The sequence below is a fragment of the Dasypus novemcinctus genome, chromosome 9, assembly GCF_030445035.2.
Source record: "Dasypus novemcinctus isolate mDasNov1 chromosome 9, mDasNov1.1.hap2, whole genome shotgun sequence".
In the NCBI taxonomy this organism is placed as follows: domain Eukaryota; kingdom Metazoa; phylum Chordata; class Mammalia; order Cingulata; family Dasypodidae; genus Dasypus; species Dasypus novemcinctus.
This window is the reverse complement of record NC_080681.1, coordinates 124,000,250-124,020,457: the sequence shown is the minus strand read 5'-3', so window position 1 is coordinate 124,020,457 and position 20,208 is coordinate 124,000,250. Positions and strand designations below refer to the sequence as shown.

The 20,208-nt window shown below is 45.2% G+C and overlaps 1 pseudogene; it reads left to right on the top strand.

Moving 5' to 3' along the window:
- Positions 1–359: 359 nt before the first annotated feature.
- On the top strand, positions 360–20,198 carry LOC101443316 (replication protein A 70 kDa DNA-binding subunit-like; annotated as a pseudogene).
- Positions 20,199–20,208: the final 10 nt, after the last annotated feature.

The following is a 20,208-nucleotide window of genomic DNA, read 5'->3' as shown; positions in this document are numbered from 1 at the left end:
GAATTAGTTATGGAAAAATCTGCCCCCCCCCAACACCCACCTCCCTGATCTTTTTATTGTTTTTTATTTTTAACATCTTACTTGATGTACAATTTACTTACAATAAGCTACACCCACTTACATTGTATGATTCAATGAGTTTTAACAGATGGATACACCTGTGAGCCACCTCCACAATCAAGACACATGACACCACATCTGTTTTATTGACTTTCAGGAAATGACATCCCCAAGATGGTGAATGCTGATGCTCCAGATCTCCGTCCCCTCACAGAATCTACAAAGAAGCAGCAACACTGTTGAGAAGCACATCTCTCAGAGCTTCAGAAAACAGTTAAAGGGTTAAAGTAACTGCAAGAATGCAGAATCAAGAAAAAGGCAGCGGGGGCGGGGAACCCCTGGCGGGCCAGCCCAGGGAGGGCGCCAAGGCGGCTCTAACGCAACGGGGCTGCACGTCCATAAACCCATCCTCCAGGTCACTAACTGTTCCGTTACCACAGGGAACAGTCCACCTGCTGTCGATGGCTTATGAGTGATGGACTGAGCTCTCGAGCCTCTTCCATGCTGGCAGCTCAGGTGAGCCCTCTGGTTGGCAGAAAACAATTGTCCAGCCATGTATCTACAGATGAACCGATGAGTGCTAACACTCTGAAAGATGGAAGGAGGGTCGTTGTGCTGATGGAACTAGAAGTTTTGAAATCAGTAGAAACAGTTGGATAACAGATTCGCGATCCAGCGCCCTATAACAAAGGACATGGGCAGCAGCTAGTTGTTCCTGCTCCAGGCCCAGCCACCAGTCCACCAGCCAGTTAGGCCCAGCAACAGAATGGGAGCTCAGGAATGGGTTCCACCGTGTCTAAGGCTTTTGGTGTTTCAAAGACATTTAGAAACGCTGGAAATACTGGCCTGATAAGGACTCCCAGGGAAAACAGTCCAGAGTGGTAACCATTGCCAGCCTTACCCCTTGCCACTCCGAGTGGACTATTTGTGCTCGTATTACCAGTTAAAGTCAGGTCCATACCTGGAGCAATTCCCAGGGAGAAGGAAAGATTTTCTTCTTAGAACTGGTTGATGAAAGTGGTGTAATCCGAGTCACTGCTTTCAATAAGCAAGTAGACAAGTTCTTTCCCCTTATTGAAGTGAATAAGGTCTACTATTTCTAGAAAGGCACCCTAAAGATTGTGAGCAAACAATTCACAGGTGTTAAAAATGACCTTGAGATGACCTTCAATATGAGATGTCTGCCTTGCTCTGTGAAGATGGTCCTCATGTACCTACAGTTCACTTTTTTTCTAAAGATTTATTTTTATTTATTTCTCTCTCCTTCCCCCCACCCCCAGTTGTCTGCTCTCTGTGTCCATTCGCTGTGTGCTCTTCCATGACCACTTCTATCCTTATCAGCGGCACTGGGAATCTGTGTTTCCTTTTTTTGTTGTAGTGTCATCTTTGTTATGTCAGCTCTCCGTGTGGGCTGCACTTTCTTTCACGCTGGGCGGCTCTCTTATGGGGCACACTCCTTGCACGTGGGGCTCCCCTACACAGGGGACACCCCTGCATGGCAGGGCACTCCTTGTGCGCATCAGCACTGCTCATGGGCCAGCTCCACACGGTTCAAGAAGGCCTGGGGTTTGAACTGCGGACCTCCCATGTGGTAGGCGGATGCCCTATCCATTGGGCCAAGCCTGCTTTCCTACAGTTCACTTTGATTTCCCTGGGATTGGTGACCTGAAGAACAAGTCTAAAGACTTGCTTGTAGACATAATTGCAATCTGCAGGACTTAATGAAGATGCCACTAAAATCACAGTGAACTCTAACAACAGAGAAGTTTCTAAGAGAAATATCTATATGATGGGCATGTCAGGGAAGGTGCTACTCTGTGGGGAGAAGATGCTGATAGATTTGATGGTTCTAGATAGCCTATGATGGCTATCAGAGGAGCCAAGGTTTCTGATATTCGGAGATGGAGCTCTCTGAGCAGCTTCTGGATGGTTCCCTCCGAAGGATGAGCTTTTAATGGTGTTTTGTTCTCTGATCTAAAGAGTGGAGGAGTAGAAGGGGCAACACCAACTGGAAAACCTTATTTGAGGTTAAATTAGAGAATCTGGGTCAGGGTGACAAGGCAGACTGTTTCAGCTGTGTGGTGACAGTGGTGTGTCTTTGCAAAGAGAATTGTGTGCGCCAGGCCTGCCCCAGCTCAGGACTGCAATGAGAAAGTGATCCATCAGCAGAATGGGTTATACCACTGGGAGACGAGTGACAGTGAATTTCCCAATTTCAGGTAACGCATGATCCTGTCAGTAAATATTGCAGATTTTCAAGGGAATCAGTGGGTGACATCTTTCCAGGAGTCTGCAGAAGCTATCCTCAGACAAAACACCGCTTCTCTTGGGGAATTAAAAGAGAAGCATGAGTAAGCAGTTGAGGAACTTTCCCAGAATGCCAACTTTCGATCTCTCACATTCAGGATCACAGTCAAACTGGAAGCCTACAAAGATGAGTCTTGAACTAAGGCCTCTGTACTGGGCGCAAAACCGGTGGACTACAGAGAATATGGCAGGAGGAATGCCGTGCAGCAATGTGAGAAAAGCAGTACCCATTGGGCAGGAGTTTGAAAATAAAAAGCTGAAATGCAAAGGAGTCTCCACCTGCAGACCCCCTCCTCACACCCCATGAAACAACCCCACATCGGCTCTACGGTGCCCAGAAGCTCTCTGTGGCAGACTAAGCCACTTCCTCTTATGTGCATCGTGGAACCCATCAGTAGACAACTGTGCTCAGATGCCTGTGGTCTTCCCCTGTGTGTCAGGTCTAGGGGGCCAATCAGCAGGTAGGGCAGTGCCCATTGCTCCCTCTAAACTCAGACTTTTGTCAACTTTATTACTCTCTCATCATTAAGCAGGAATTATGTCACAAGCGATTGACCCTCTATCTGCAGACAGTGTAATAAATCATGCAACTAGTGTTTTGCTTCTCCAGTGGGGACACCTTTGCATTTTGGGTTCCTTCCCAGAAAGGGGGAAAGCTGAGGAGAAGTGGTTGCAAAAATGGAAGCTGGGTATTTTAGTAAATATGTCTTCCTGGAATTCAAAAACTCTCTCTCTAGAGGTGCCACATAGATATTAATGCTTGGAATGGCAATATGGTAGAATTATTAATCAAAGGTTTATCTTTTGTATCTGAAGAATATCTTCCTTCAAGGTTTAATAGACTGAGTCAGAAGCGTTTGATATTAATCAAAAATTGTCTCTTCTGAGGAAGGCTGATAAGCATTGATTTGCTGTCCCCTAGGGAAATCTAGGCAACTACAAAGCATTGCTTTAGTTTTCTCTTCAATTAATGTTGCATTTTGGATTGGTGAATGCACACTATTTCTACCTGTACATGTTTCTTGCTTTTGTATGTTTCATCTCTCAGTTAAAGCTATGGTAAATAAAAAGTATTTTGAAGGGGAACAAAAAAAAAAAGGCTACTTAAAAACTGTAGGTGTCCAAGGTGCATGGTAATGTTTGGATATACTCATAGTGGCAACAATTAAAAACCACAGCAGGGGGGGTACTGGGTTCCTGGCCAGTGGTGCTCTGTCGTGGTCCCTAGGGGAGCAGTGACAGTCTCCCAGGTGCAGCGGCAGGGACCGGGAGGGAGTGAGGGTTCAACAGTGAGCCCCTAACGCTAATGACTATGCTTGTGAGCTGATAAGCCTAAAATAAGAACAAGGCCTAGAGCAACATTGTGCCTGGGAATTTCCTCCTGTCAGCCTTCATGTTACTCAAATGTGGCCAGTCTCGAAGCCAAACTCAGCATGTAAATGCAATGCCTTCCCCCCAGCGTGGGACATGACACCCGGGGATGAGCCTCCCTGGCACCAAGGGACCACTATCAACTACCAACTGATGATGCAACTGGAAAATGACCTTATATGGAAGGTTCAATGCGGATCAGCAGAATATCCCTGTCTACATAAAATAACATGACTTTAAAATGCTGTTTAACCTAATGTAAGGGGGAAATGGAAAGGAGAAATGAGTTTATATGGCTATGAGTCTCTAAAAAAGAGTCTGGAGGCTGTCAGAAGGATTGCCCTTATGCACAACTGAGCAGAGTCTGAGAGACAGATAAAGCAGATACAACCCCCAGGTATTGGTTCCTATGAGGGCTAAAGAGACCCATGGGAGTTATGGTCATGGCAGATGGGGTTAACTACCAGGTCAGATGGCCCCTCTTTGGAACTGGTGTTTATGTGTGATGAATCTGGACTCAGATGGGATCTCTCTTCATAAGACTTTCATGCTAATGTGCTGGAGTTGCAGTTAGTGTTGGGGTTTAAGATATATTTAGGGGATTTGAATCTCTGGACTGACAATGTGATAGCCAGATCCTGAGCCTCAACAGACTCCAGCACCTACAATCTGATTTATTGGACTCATCACACTCAGCTAAGATGGAGTTGAAGAAGGACAACCACCACACCATGGAGCCTAGAGTGATTACAACTGAAAGTGGGAGGATTGCATCCAGCATCCATGTGGAATCTGAGCCTCCTCTTGACATAGAGGTGCAATGGACACAACCAATCCAATGTCCACATAGAAAAGGTGGCATTGGATTGGGAAAAGTGGACATGGTGGCTGATGGGTATGGGGAAAGGCAGGAAGAGATGAGAGGTGGAGGCGTCTTTGGGACATGGAACTACCCTGGATGGTGCTCCAGGGGCAATCACCGGACACTGTAAATCCTCACAGGGCCCACTGGATGGAATGGGGGAGAGTATGGGCCATGATGTGGACCATTGACCATGAGGTGCAGAGGTGCCCAAAGATGTACTTACCAAATGCAATGGATGTGTCATGATGATGGGAATGAGTGTTGCTGGGGGGGGAGAGGTGGGGTGGGGGTGGTGGGGTTGAATGGGACCTCATATATATATTTTTTTAATGTAATATTATTACAAAGTCAATTAAAAAATAAAATAAAATAAATGGGATTGTGGCTGAAAAGGGTAGTCAAGGGATGTAAATGTCAACTGAAAGACAGCCAGAGAATAATCTAGGGACTGAATAACATAGTGAGCCCAGAGCTGGATGAGACTTGTGGTTAATAATACGAATGCAAGAAAGTCCTTTTATGAACTAGAACAATGTATATCCCTATTGCAGGGTAGTGGGAATGTGGAGAAGCATGGGAAAAAAACAATTAATGTAACTTATGGACTATAGTTAACAGCAATACTGCAATATTCCTGCACCATGCCAAAGATGTACTGTGTTAATAATAGGGGGGTATGGGAAATATAGGCCAAATGTATGCTATGGACCATAGTTAGTGGTAATAGTTTGATGATGTTATCTCATAATCTGTAACAAATATTCCACAACCATGTGGTGTGTTGGTGAGGGTTGTTGTACGGGAATTCTACATATGTGAATGATTGTTTTGTAGGTTCACAATTTCTGTAATAAAAATATATTAAAAAAAAGAAAATAAAATAAAGCAGAAACCCAAGGAAAAAAATAAATAAATAAAATAAAAGTTAGCCCTAGGGGAAAAAAAAAAATCTGTAGGAAGGGAAATGGATGTGGCTCAGGAAGGTCCCAGGATTGGTTCCTGGAGCTACCTAATGAGAATACAAGCAGACACAGAAAAACACACAACTGGGGGGATGGGGGGAATAAATAGATAAATAAATCTTTTTTTAAAAACTGTAGATAGGGGGGCAGGTTAACTAAGAGGTTGAGCGACTGCTTCACATGTACAAGGTCCCGGGTTCGATACTCAGGACCTCCTAAAAACAAAACAAAAAAACTTAGGGAAACCTCGTGGCACCCTTGCTGGTCCTTCCCCCACCACTTCCCCGGTTCAGTGTGGAGCCAGCCTGTGCTCTCAGTGCAGGTCCTTGGCCTCATTCTAGAAGAAGCAAAGTAACCCCCATGTGTATAGTGGGGTTCATGTATGCCTGTGCCAATCTATCAGTGGCAGCCGGAATGATTGAACAAGGACGCTCTTCTCTAGCTTGCTGTTCCATAACTTGCTTTGCATGCAGAAACTGCTTGAAGACAGCTAAATCAGCATAAGAACAACCAAATTGCAGCAGGCTGGGGAAAAGGATTACCAGCTTTAAGACATACCATAGATTACCCTGGACCAGGAAGAAAGACTATTTCATAGAAGAGGGAAGTAGTCGCATCCATGTAAATGGGGTAATTCCTAAGGCCATGAGCACAAACCCAGGACAAGATGCATGCTTAGGAAAGACAGAGGAGGACTTTGTGCTTTTGCCTCTGACTGCTCTAAAGGACAGCACCAGCCAAACCACAGCCAGTCTGCAATACTTTGAAAGGTGTTTTGGTTTATGTGTTTTTGTTAGGTCCTAGCATTCAAGGAAATCACTGTCATGTCACAAGCTAGATATAAACTTTAAGAACAGTCACCTCAGTGACTAAATTCCAGAGTACATTAAAATATTAAAATGTACAGTGTATACATTACAAGCATACAGAGATATAGGAAAAAATGGCTCATCCAAAGGAGCAAGATAAAACATCAGAAACTGTCAAAGGAGCAAGATAAAACATCAGAAACTGTCAATGGTGGGAGAGTATGGGCCATGATGTAGACCATTGACCATGGGGTGCAGAGATGCCCAGAGATGTACTTACCAGGTGCAATGGATGAGTCATGATGATGGGAGTGAGGGTTGCTGGGTGGGGAGTGGTGGGGTGGGGGTGGTAAGGTTGAATGGAACCTCATATTTTTTTAATGTAATATTTTTACAAAATCAATAAAATAAAAAAAAAGAAACTGTCAATGAAGAAAACGATGCTTTAGTCACACCAAAGACATTTAAAAAACCATCAATGATGAAAACCATGTTTTAGTCATACCAGACAAAGATGTTTAAAAAATGGTCTTAAGTGTGCTCAAAGAGCTAAAGAAAAACACCAGCAAAGAGCTAAGGGATATCAGGAAAACAACATATGAACAAACTGATATTTTCAATAAAGAGATAGGAATTATAAAAAGAGCAGAAGACCACAATACCTGAAATAATACATACCCTAGAGGATTGGCAGAAGAAACAATTAGTGAACTGGAAGATAAGACAATTGAAATTGTTCAGTCTGAGGACCAGAAAGAAAAATGAATGAAGAAAAGTGAACAAAGCCTAAGAAACCTATGGGACACCATCAAGCATACCATTATATGCATTATAGGAGTCTGTGATGGTTAACTTGGCTAGGTTATGGTGTCCAGTTGTTTGGTCAAGCAAACACTGGCCTGATTGTTACTGTGAGACTATTCATGCATTTAAACCATCAGTAACTTTATTGCATCTATGACTGATAACATCTTCAATCAACTGAGGAGATTGCTTTCAACAATGAGAGAAGTCTCACCCAATCAGTTCAAGGCCTCAAAAGGAGAAGTGATGATTTTCAGCAGGCAGAAGAAAGAATTTCCATTTCTATTTCAGCCAGCCAGTTTCTCCTTGGGAATTCACTGAAAACCTTCATTGGAGTTCCCAGCTTATGGCCTGCCCTGTGGAATTTGGACTTGCCCAGACCCACAGGTAATAAGTTAATTATAATAAATCTCGTAATTTATTTGCATTATGTTATATATATGTCATATGTATATATGTGAATATATATGTCAGTTCTGTTTCCCTGGAGAACCCTGACTATTACAGACTTGGTACCGAGAGTGGGGTAACTAGAAGTAAAATAAATGGGCAATCTACTAAATTCATACTTGATCTGTATAAGCAGAAGAGTCTAGGTCAAGTGAACAAAAGTCTATCCTGAATCACAAAAACAGAGAGTTATAGCCCCTCAATCAATTCCCAGACCTGAAACCATTTATAGACTCAGAACACCTTGAGTGAAGGTTAGGTCCCCTTTGGGAAGGACCCTGCTACACTGCCAAAAATTTATACTGTTAATCTTCCTACCAGCCTTCCCCAAAGGCCTTATAGCCCTTTACCAGGATAACTGCACACTGGAGATATTTTGAAGGTTATTAGACACTGGCTTGGTAGTGACATTAATTCCAGGAAACCAAAATATCACAGTGGTTCACTAGTCAAAATAGGTGCATATGGAGGGCAGGAGATCTATGGCGTTTGAGCTCAGGCCCAACTCACAGTGGTTATTTCCCTGGTTCCAGAATGCACAACTGACTTGTGGAATGAGGGCTGTTATGGTAGGAAAGGCCAAGTGGAAGCCACTAGAACTGCCTTTACCTAGTAAAATAGTAAATCAAAAGCAGTATCACCTTCCTGGAGGGATTGCAGAGATTAGTGCCACCATCAAGGACTTGAAGGATTTAGGGGTGGTGATTCCTGCCACATCCCTGTTCAACTCCCCAATTTGGCCTATGCAGTAAACAGATAGACAGTGGAGGACGACAGTAGATTATTGTAAAATTGACCAGATGGTGTCTCCAATTGCAGCTTCTGTTCCAGATGTGGTATTGTTCTTGAGAAAATCAATACATCTGGTAGCTGGTATGCAGCTATTGATCTGGCAAATGTTTTTGTGTTTTTTTCTCAATTCCTTTTAGTAAAGGCTGCCAGAAACAGTTTGCTTCCAGCTGGCAAGGGCAGCAATATACCTTCACTGCCTTACCTCAGGTTTATATCAACTCTCCAATCCTTTGTCATAATTTAATCTGGAGGGACCTTGAGAATCTCTCCCTCCCATAAGACACTGGTCCATTACATTGTTGATATTACATTGATGGAACCTAGTGAGCAAGAAGTAGCAGCTACTTTAGACTTATCAGTAAGGCATTTGTGTGTCATGGAGTAGGAGAAAAAAAAAAATCAGGGGCCTTCTACCTCAGTGAAATTTCTAGATATCCAGTGGTGCGGGGTATGTCAAGATATCCCTTCTAAAGTGAAGTATAAGATTTTGCATCTGGCCCCTTCTATGACCAAAAAAGAGGCACAAAATCTAGTTGGCCTCTTTGGATTTTGGAGACAATATATTCCTCATTTGGGTGTGCTGCTCTGGCTCATTTACTGAGTGACCTGAAAAGCAGTTAGTTTTGATTGGGAGTGGAAAAAGAGGAGTCTCTGCAACAGGTCCAGGCTGCTGTGTAAGCTTCTCTGTCACTTGGGCCATATGATCCAGCAAGTTCAATGGTGGTGGAAGTGTCAATGGCAAATAAAGATGCTCTCTGGAGCCTTTAGCAGGCCCCTATAGGAGAATCACAGCACAGACCCTTAAGATTTTGGAGCAAAGCCTTGCCATCCTCTGCAGATAACTACTCTCCTTTTGAGATAAAGTTTTTGGTCTGCTACCGGGCCTTAGTAGAGACTGAATGCTTAGCTATTGGCCACCAAGTTACCATGAGACCTGAGTCGCCTCTCATGAGCTGGGGGTTGTCTGACCTGCCAAGCAATAAAGTTGAGCATGCACACAGCATTCCACATAAAATGGAAGTGTAGTAAACTAGTTAGGGCTGAAGACACAAGCAAGTTACATGACAAAGTACCCAAATGCCTGTTGCCTCCACTCCTGCCACATTACCTTCTCCTCCCCAGCCCACAGATATGGCCTCTTGGGGGATTTCCCTACTATCATTTGACTGAGGAAGAGAAAACTTGGGGCAGGTTTACTCATGGTTTTGCAGAAAATGCAGGTACTACCTGGAATTGGTCAGCTGCAGCCCTACAACCTTACTGGGACATCCCTGAAGGACAGTGGTGAAGGGAAATCCTCCCAGTGGGCAGAACTTCAAGCAGTGCATCTCGTTGTTCATTTTTCTTGTAAGGATAAATTGTTGGTCATGTATTTATTCACTGGTGCGTGGGTTGTTGCCAATGGTTTGGCCAGATGATCAGGGAGTTGGGAGGAACGTGATGGGAAAATTGGTGACAAAGAGGTCTAGGGTCTAGGGAAGAGGCGTGTGGATAGACCTTTCTGAGTGGGCAAAACACATGAAGATATTTGTGTCCTGTGTGAATGTTCACCAGAGGGTGACTACAGTAGAGGAAGTTTTTAATATTCAAATGGATAAGATGACCCACTCTGTGGCTAAAGCTCAGCCTCTTTCCCCAGCCACTCCTGTCATTGCTCAAAGTGACCTCGGTGGTAGGGATGAGGTTATGCATGGGCTCAGCAATATATACTTCCCCTCACCAAGGCCAACTTGGCTACAGCCACTGCTGAGTGCCCAAACCACCAGCAGCAGAAACCCACATTTAGCCCCTGATGTGACATCATTCCCCTAGGTGATCAGCCAGCTACCTGGTGGCAAGTTGCTTATATGGGACCACTTCTATCATGGAAGGGGCAGCATTTGTTCTAATTGGAACAAATACATACTCTGGATACGGGTTTGCCTTTGCTATATGCAATGCTTCTGCCAAAACAACCATCCGTGGACTTACAGAATTATCATTAATGTTTTACTGTATTCCACACAGCATTGCTTCTGATCAAGGAGGCCACTTCACAGCAAATGAAGTGTGGGAAGAGCCACCTGCCCATGGAATTCACTGATCTTACCATGTTCATCATCCTGAAGCAGCTGGAGTGGTAGGATGGTGGACTGGCCTTTTGAAAACTCAATTATGGTACCAACTGGGTGGCAATACCTCGCAGGGCTGGGGGTCTAATTCAGCAGCCACTCTGCTTCTTCCTTAGCCAGGATTCACAGGTCTAGGAATCAAGGGGTGAAAATGAGAATGGTACCACTTGCTATTATCCCTAGTGACCCACTAGAGAAATTTTTTGCTTCCTGATCTTGCAACCTTAAGCTCTGCTGGTCTACAGGTCTCAATTCCAAAAGAAGGAGTACTTTCACCAGGAGACACAACAATGATTCCATTGAAGTGGAAGTTAAGACTGCCACATGGTTACTTTGGGCTCCTCATGCCTCTGAATCAACAGGCAAAGAAGAGAACTACTGTACTGACTGGGTGATTGATCCTGACTATCAGCGGAAAATAGGACTGCAACTACACAATGGAGGTAAAGAAAAGTCTGCCTGGAAGCCTGGTATATAGGCAATCCCTTTGGCCATCTCTTAGCACTATCATGCCCTGTGATTAAAATCAATGGAAAACTGCAACAACTCAATCCAGGTAAAGAGCCATAGCCAGCTGAGGTGCTTGCTGAGGGTAAAGGGAGTATGGAATGGGTAGTGGAAGAAGGTAGTTTTAAATACGAGCTACAAACATGTGACCAGTTATAGAAATAAGAATTGTATGTTATGAATATTTATTCCTTGTTTTGGTATGGATATGTTTGTATATATATGTTCTAGTTTGCTAAGATGCTGAAAGTAGATATCATAAAATGCATTGGTTTTAATAATTGGAATTTATTAGCTTACAGATTTGAAGCCATGAAAATGTCCAAATCAAGATGATGCTTTCAAGGGGATGGGGGGTGGGATATATGGGAACCTCTAATATTTTTTAAAGTAACATTTTTTTTGTGATCTATGTATCTTAAAAAAACTACAATTAAAAACTTAATTAATTAAACTTTTTTAAAAAGGATACTTTCTTCCTGAAGACCAGTTGCCAACAATCCTGGGCTCCTCTGTCAGGAACGCACATGGTGGCATCTGCTGTTCTCTCCCTTCTCTTCCAGGTTTGCTTGCTTTCAGCTTCTTACTCCCATGGTTTTCTTTGTATCTGAATTTCATTCTCTTATAAAGGACTCCAGTAAGAGGATTAAGACTCACCTTAAATGAAGTGGATCACATCTTAATTTAAGATCCTACTCACCAAGAGATCCTACTTACAATGGATCCACACCCACAGGAATAGATTAATTTTAAGAACATACTTTTCTAGGGTACATACGGCTTCAAACCATCACAATACACAAAGCAAATATCTTTGTTTTCTTCCTCTCCTCCCCTTATCATATAACATAAATTGTGTTAACTTTATGTTATAGTATTTAAATTATAGGATATCAAGTTTAAGAGTGAATATTACTCAAGGACTTGCATCCTTTTCTGAGGAAAGAGTTAGTGCATTTCCGGTTGTAAAAAGGACAGTAGTGAAAATGTGACTGTTGTAGATTTTGTTCAGGGATTAAGTGTGGTGATGGGTGCCAAGTTGACAAGGGGTGGACAGTGATGGTTAAGTTCATGTGTCAAGTTGGTTAAGTTACAATGTCCAGTTGTTTGGTCAAGCAAGCACTGGCCTGATAGTTACTGTGAGGATATTCATGGATTTTTTTTTTTTAAGATTTTTAAAATTTATTTCTCCTCTTCCCCGCCCTGTTCCCCCTGTTGTCTGCTCTCTGTGTCCATTTGCTGTGTGTTCTTCTGTGACTGCTTGTATTCTTATTAGGTGGCTCCAGGAACTGATCCTGGGACCTTCCAGAGTGGGAGACAGCTGACTGCTCTCTTACACCACCTCAACTCCCTATTCTGCTGTGTCTTCTTATTTTCTCTCCTCTGTGTCTTGTTGCATCATCTTGCTGCACCATCTCTCTGTGTCAGCCAGCACGCCTGCGTGGGATGTCATTCCCGCGTGGGCTGGCACTCTGCATGGGCCAACTCGCCATGTAAGCCAGCTTGCCTTCACCTGCAGGCCCTGGGCATCTAACCCTGGACCTCCTATATGGTAGATGGGAGCCCAATTGGTTGAGCCACATCCATTTCCCTATTCCTGGATTTAAGTCATCAGTAAATTGATTGCATCTATAACTGATTACATCTTCAATCAACTGAGGAGATCACCTTCAACAATGAGAGAAGTCTCATCCAATCATTTGAAGGTCTTAAAAGGAGAAGTGATGATTTCATCAGTCAGAATTTCTTTCTACTCCAACCAGCCAGCTTCTCCTTGGAAATTCATTGAAAACCTTCATCAGACTTCTCAGCTTGTGTCCTGTCCAATGGAATTGGGACTTGCCCATCCCCACAGTCACATAAGTCAATTCCCATAATATTCTTATGATATTTACATTATGTGTGTGTGTGTGTGTGCTGGTGGTGGTGGTGATTTTGTTTCCCTGGAGAAGCCTGATTAATACCGAGTTCCAGAATAAGAAGAGAGAAAGGACCAGAAAGAATAGTTGAAGAAATAGTGGCTGAAAACTTCCCCAGATTTAACAAAAGATATGAATATACACATCCCAGAGCTTCAATGAATACCAAGCAGGATAAACTCAAAGAGATCTACACCCATACACACTGTAATCAAATTGCCAAATGGTAAAGACAGAGAATCCCAAAAGCTAAAAGAAGCAGCACATTATGTACAAAGGAGCCTCAATAAGATGAAATGTTGATTTCTCATCAGAAACCATGGAGGCGAGAAGGCAGTGGGATGACATAACCAAGGCATTATTTTATTGGTTTTCAGAAGGGTCACCCATTTGTATCATTCATGACATTATTATTGGCAAGTGACAGGAACTGAACTCATACCACCCATGCAAAGAAGAGGGAATGTTTATTTGTGTGACTGGAAAGTCCCAGAACATACAGATTTCAGGCAGGTCTGGATCCAGGGACTCGGCTAAGATCATGAGAACTCTTTCTCCCCATCTCAAACTAATTCTCTCTCTGTAGCTGGCAAGACAAGATAGCTGCTGGCAGCCCCAGACTAATATCCCATCTATTTAGCATTCCTAAGTGGGGAAGGGTTAACAGTCTTCTCTGATAGTCCCAAAGAAATCTGGTAGTCCCTCTTTGGGTCCTATCTATGTCTATCCCCAGATGGGGTAGAATCAGCACCAGTGATGTGGCTGTGGGTGCTCCATGTTCCCAGCTCCATGTTCAGTGATGTCTCAGTGAAACCATCTCTAGGTCTTGAAATTGGGCATGGAAATGCTACAAATCAGGGCTTCCCCACTCCACCCTCCCCCTCACACACACAGCTGCCTGTTTTTTGTTTTGTTTTGTTTTGTTTTTTAAGATTTATTTATTTCTCTCCCCTTCCCCCTCAGCCCCAGTTGTCTGTTCTCTGTGTCTATTTGCTGCGTGTTCTTCTTTGTCCACTTCTGTTGTTGTCAGTGGCACGGGAATCTGTGTTTCTTTTTGTTGCATCGTCTTGTTGTGTCCACTCTCCGTGTGTGCAGTGCCATTCCTTGGCAGGCTGCACTTTCTTTCACGCTGGGCGGCTCTCCCTACGGGGCACACTCCTTGCGCGTGGGGCTCCCCTATACGGGGGACACCTTGTGTGCCATGGCACTCCTTGCGCGCATCAGCACTGTGCATGGGCTAGCTCCACACGGGTCGGGAGGCCCGGGGTTTGAACTGTGGACCTCCCATGTGGTAGACGGACGCCCTAACCACTGGGCCAAGTCCCCTTCCCAACAGCTGCCGGTTAAACACTTATGCCCTCCACTGAGTCAGCCCTCCCTAAACCAGGGACATAGATTCTCCTGAGGGAAGAGCCATTCTGTTACCAGAAAAAGAGGGGGATGGGAGGCTGTCCAAATAGAAATAACAGAGGACCCCCACTCTACTAAATGCACAGATGCCCAGAGTGGATCTAGAAAGGAACCTTCCTGTTAAAGGAACATGATGTATAAAACCTGTTCTCAAATGTTCAGACGATGAAGGTGGCTGAATGGATAGATATAGATAGATATAAATGATATAGATATAAATAGATGGACAGGTCTATAGATGGATGGATAGATAGAACATTACAGCAAATGTGGCAAAATGTTCAAAGTTGGTGGATCTGAGAATCCAGGTGGGGGTTATGTTGGAATTCCCTGTATGGTTTTGTTCTCCATGTGGGCTTTGTATTATTTTTGCATGGGGACACTGACGGCCAGGGTAGAACCCTTATGCTGTCTTCCAGGAGAAAGGCCCCAGGCTTTGCTCCTCCCCACCCCCACCTCCCCTCTGCCACTGCTGATCACATTCCATGGAAAATTAAAGAACTTCCTGAGCCCACCGCTTTCTGCAAAGCCATTCCAGCAACCTAGACCCATGCTTTTCAGCTTGTTCAGCTATTTTTAAAACAACCCTCTCAGAGCAGCCCAGAAATGGGGGCTGTGGCTTGATTTGAGGTTAAACAAATAAGTGCCATTCACCCACCAACACTCTAGGAATGAAAAAGTTTTAAAGGCAAATTCCCAAGCTGTGTGCTCCAGAACAATTGCTCCTCCAAATTGCTGGGTTCCAGTGCAGTGTTCTTCATTTCAGAAGACACTGGGGACGTTCTCAGCTGCTCTCTGCACGGAACACTAGCACTGACGGTGGTGTGGGCGGTGAGGGCCCCCAGACACACAGGTGGGGCCTCTGCTCAGCCAGACGCTGGCCGTGGCTGTGCCAGCCTCCTATCCCAGGGCCCACACAACCCTGGGAGCTCCTGGGGCATTTCTGGGCCTGCTGGGAAATGGCTCCGCTTCATTCTAGGCGCCCTGGGCCAGAATGTCAACCTTGGGAGGCAGACTGCTTTTCATCCTGTTTTGAGAGTAGAAGATCATAAGAAGGGAAAAAATTCTCAAACAAACAAAAAACAAAAGTCTACTCCACCCGGCAGGAAAGCCTTCTGGGACCATCCTGAGCCTCTCAGAATGTAGGACGCAGGAGCAAACTCAACAGAGGGGCCTTCCTTCTTTCCATGAGAGTCATCAGCCTTTGTGCTCAAGTGGAAGGCTGAGCCAAGAGCTCTCAGGTCTCCCTACTTTTGGAAATATCCATGGGAGAAACAACACTACAACCAAACGTGCCCTTTGCGCCCCTACATTTCCCAGTTGTGCTATCATGTGACTAGTTCTAGCCAATGATATTGCGCAGAAGTGATGTGACTCACTTCCAGGCTGAGACAGGAAAAGGGCCACACCCCATATTCTTGTCTCTTTTTCCTGGCCTCTGAGACCACAGAGGCTGTGTGTTCCCAATGATGCAGCTACAAGATGGTGGAGCTTCTGTCAGCCTGGGTCCCCGAGTGGCTCTGTGGAGTGGAACTTCCTGCTGATCTGTGGGGATGTATGGCATGAGCAAGAAATAAACTTTTGTTGTGTTCAACCGCAGAGCTCCAGGGGTTTTTGTTACTGTAGCATTGCCTGGTACACCCTGACTGGTTCAAGTCCCTGGCACACTCTGGTATGCTTTGTCGAGTTGTTTGCTGGGACCAGCCTCCGAGCAGTGGAGAACAGGACTGCCTTTCCTTCTGGCCAGGAGCCTTCATCCAAAGGAGCACTTATGAGCTTGCTTACATTCAGGGGCTCCAAGACACCCTTCTCTCGCTCAATCATGGTCTATCTTACCTCACCAAAGACTTAAGGAGCCTCTCTGAGGTTTGGGCCTGCGTCTCTGCCTCTTTTGTATAGCTCTACAGAACTTGGTGAAGCACTAGTGTGAAAAATGGTCATCTTTCACATTCCAAGGCATTTACCAGGGCACAAAGCATTTTCACTTTTGGTCCCCCAAGAGGAGGCTAGGACAGGCTCAGTTTCTGTTTAAGGATGAGAGCATTGAAGCTAGGAAGGATTAAGTATCCTGTCCAAGGTCACACAACTAATTAAATGACTTGGGGGGAAGTGGATGAGGAAGTTGAGCGCCTGCCTTCCACATGGGAGGTTCCAGGTTCAGTTCCTAGCACTTCCTAAAGAAGACAAACAATGAGCAAAAACAACAAGCAGACAATGAACAAACAAGTAGACAGTGAGCAAAAACAATAACAGCAGCAACAACAACAACAAAACTGAGTGGGGAACAGATGTGGCTCGAGCAGTTGGCCACCTGCCTCCCACACGGGAGGTCTTTATTCAGCTCCCAGTGCCTCTTAAAGAAGAAACAAGCAGACAACAAGCAAAAAACAACCAACAGACAATGAGCAAAAACAATGAGCAAACAGATGAGGGAGCCAAGAATCAAGACCTTGATCTGAAACAGTGAATCCAGCTGGGGACTGCATGGGGTAAAATGCCAGAGGCAGGAAGGGGCTGAGCAGGTGCAGGGGGGACAGGAATGGGTGACATTGCAGAGGAGAGAGAAAGGCCACTGGGGGAGGTGGTTAAAATCTCATGAGCTAGAAACAGACACATAGGAGTAAAATCCCAGCCTTGCCACATTACTACCTGCAGGGCCTTGCAAAAGTTACTTCACCTCTCTGTGCCTCAGTGTCTTATCTGTAAAACGGGACTCACAGAACTTACCCTATAGAGTTGCTGTAAGAGTCAAATGCAGCCATGCATATAATAGTTAGCATGTATTAATACTTATCATGTGCCAGCAGTTGTTCTAGGTGCTGGACGTATATTTACTCATTTCATTGTCTCAATTACCCTATGATGTGATTATTATTTTATCCATTTTATAAATGAGGAAATGGAAGCACAGAGAGGTGAAGTAACTTGCCTAGAGTTGCACAATTAGTGTCAGAGCTAACATTTGAACCCAGGCTGTCTGACTCCATCAGCTCTAACAGAGGTCTCATCTCATTGCAGGTTCTGGTCTAAGTCCAAATGCAAACTCAACAGTCACTCTAATAATTATCACGACTGACCTAAGTGGTGAGGGAGCATTGTTCTCCCCCCACCACCAAGACACTAATCCCATCCACACCCAGAGGAGGGCAGTGGGCGCTGCCTCCCAGACCCAGAAGCCCTGGGATGGCCCCAGCCCCTTCCCCCAATTCCTCCCCCCTCAATGGGAACCCCCACGAATACCAGCAGTCTTGTTTCACGGTCTATCCCGCAGTTATCCTGGGATTATCCATCTGGTTATTTGTCTTATTTCATTTGCTTTTCAGTGCTAGCCCTTAAGTAAACCACAGAGTTGCAAGGAGAAAAGGAAGCCAGAATTTACTGAGCAGTTACTATGGCAAGACTCCGAGTCAAGCAAATCCAGACACGGTGTCTCACTGAGTCCTCACAATCCTGAAAAGTGGATTTTATTGTCTCCATTTTACAGATGAGGAAACAAGGCCCAGAGAGGTGAAAGTGCTTGCTTAAAATCACACAGCGAATAAAAAAAAAAAATCACACAGCAAATCAGCAGCCCAGTGCAGCTGCAAACCCTTGTCTGTGACTCCAAAGCCACTTATGAGAAAAGGTGCTCAGCTGGGGACCTTAGCTCCGCCCCCCAGGGGTGAAGTTCCCTGATCCTCATCCAGTCCTCCACGGGGCAAATGTTTCTGAGTGGCTGCTCTGTCTCAGAGCCCAGGTTAGAGGCTGTGGCAGCCAGGTCTCAGCTTCTCTCTGCAGCAGGGATAGAGGTGGTTCTGAATAGTATATTTGGTGAGCTTTCTGTTGTCCCCAAGTTCTGTGAGGGCCATCCATCACACGGGGTCCACCCCCTGGGGATAGGGGAATGCAATGTCCTTCTGGGAGAATCCCAACTCTTGGGGTTTCAGGAAATTTCTGACCTGCCAGATTTCTGTGTAGCCAATCAGTCAGAGCTGGGGAGGGGACGGTGCCACAGAGGGGGGCCTTCCCGTCAGCCCAGCTTCTGTCTCTCACATGAGCCTGAGACAGACAAACCACAACCACAGACTCGACCAGCTGTGGAAGCATCGCACAGGAAACCCAGAACATCTGGTGCTGCACGTCCTCTGCAGGCTGTGCAAGGCCGGCTGTGTGTGTGTGTGTTCCTGTGTGCACGGCTGTTTGCTCTCCCACTGTTGTTCAGTGGGACGTGGATGCAGACATGGTTGGAAACCACAGGCCTTGTGGTGACAAGGGAGCCAGACACCGTCTCCCCAACCTAACAGCCACTCGGTCCTGCTCAGTTCCCCAGCAGCTGACCCCACCCCTCGGGCCACCCTCCAACATTCTGCCCAGGTTTTGCCGCAATTCACCACGCGATTGAAGAAGGGATTTCCTTTCCTTTTGGATTTGGGTGGTTTTAGTGGAGCTTGTTTGGAGATGGGGTGGGGGGCAGGGTGCTTTACTTAAATATAACTTGGCCTCAACACAGACCCACAAAAAGCAGTGTCTGGATAAAAGTTGTTTTTAAAACAATTTGAGAGGATCTGTGGATGACCGCCGAGGCCATGGGCTGGCCAGAGGGACTGTTTTCCCACTAGTACATCGTCCTCTGTGTAGGGGGTTAGAAAGAGAGGATGTTTGGGTTTCTTTTTTTTTTTTTTTCCTCCATTTTCTTTGAAGGAAGAAATACAAGAAAGTGGAAAGGGCTCCCAAAACCATAGCATGAAGTCTCATATCGCCCTTATGAAGTAGGTGTTATTATAATTATGTCTACCTTCTTGAATCATAAAATTGAGGTGCACACAAGCCCTGTGATGAGATGAGGCCTCACTGAAGATCATACAGGAGGGCCAAGTTCAAATTCAAATCTTGAATCCTAGCCACATGGTAAATCCTAGAAGATCACTCTTCATTCTTTCCATGAATACTAATAGTTTAAACTGTGCCTAATACACAGCTGGCATTCAATGAATTTTCTTGAATTAATCAACAAAATGTGTCATCTTTGACAGCAGGGACTATGTCATCATCACTGTACCCCCAGGGCTCAGACCCGTGCCCAGCACCGAGTGGGACTTTAGTAAATGTCTGAGTATGAACAAAAAAATAATAATAATAATTGAGCAAAGGGATTCAAAGTTTTAGAAGAGTTACACTTCCATTTATCTGAAGGCCACTTCTTTAGCAAGGTCAACTCTTTGGATCCTGGTTAAAAATCTGAAAAGAGGTAGAAAGAACCACAGTAAACAGAAGTCACCCGTCCCAGCATTTAAAGTTCAGGTACTAGACCATAACAGAACTTCACGGACCTTCAGCAGAAGTCTGACTACCCTAACTTTACAGCCAGCTCTAAAAGGTATGGTTGATGATCTTCCCAGGGCACAGTTAGAATCATCCGTTTAGAAAGGAGATGATCTATTAAAAAGGAAGCTGGCTGACAACAGCAATTTGGGAGTTCAACCAGCACTGTCAGATTTTTGGTGGCACTGTGGGTGAAATGATGCATGCGCCAGGAGAGCTAAGAGCGGAGGACAAGGACCCATGAACGGTCTGACTCCCGGATCTCTGTCCCCAGCCTAGGTGCGAGGTAGCCAGATCGAAACGACAGCATCTCCGACGCCTTCCCCGGCTGAGTTCAGGGGCACGGCCGCCAGGGCCGGCAGCCCAACTGCTTGCTCGCGGCTTGGAGTCTAAGGGCTGCCCCGGCGCTGACCAGAGCTGACCCACGCGCAGTGTCCGAGGTCCCGCTCCCCTTTAACACCTGCGGGACTGCCGAGCCCGCCCTGCCCAGGCAGAATTACGTCACGCAGTACGCGCCGCCGGGCCGTTGACGTCATCGGA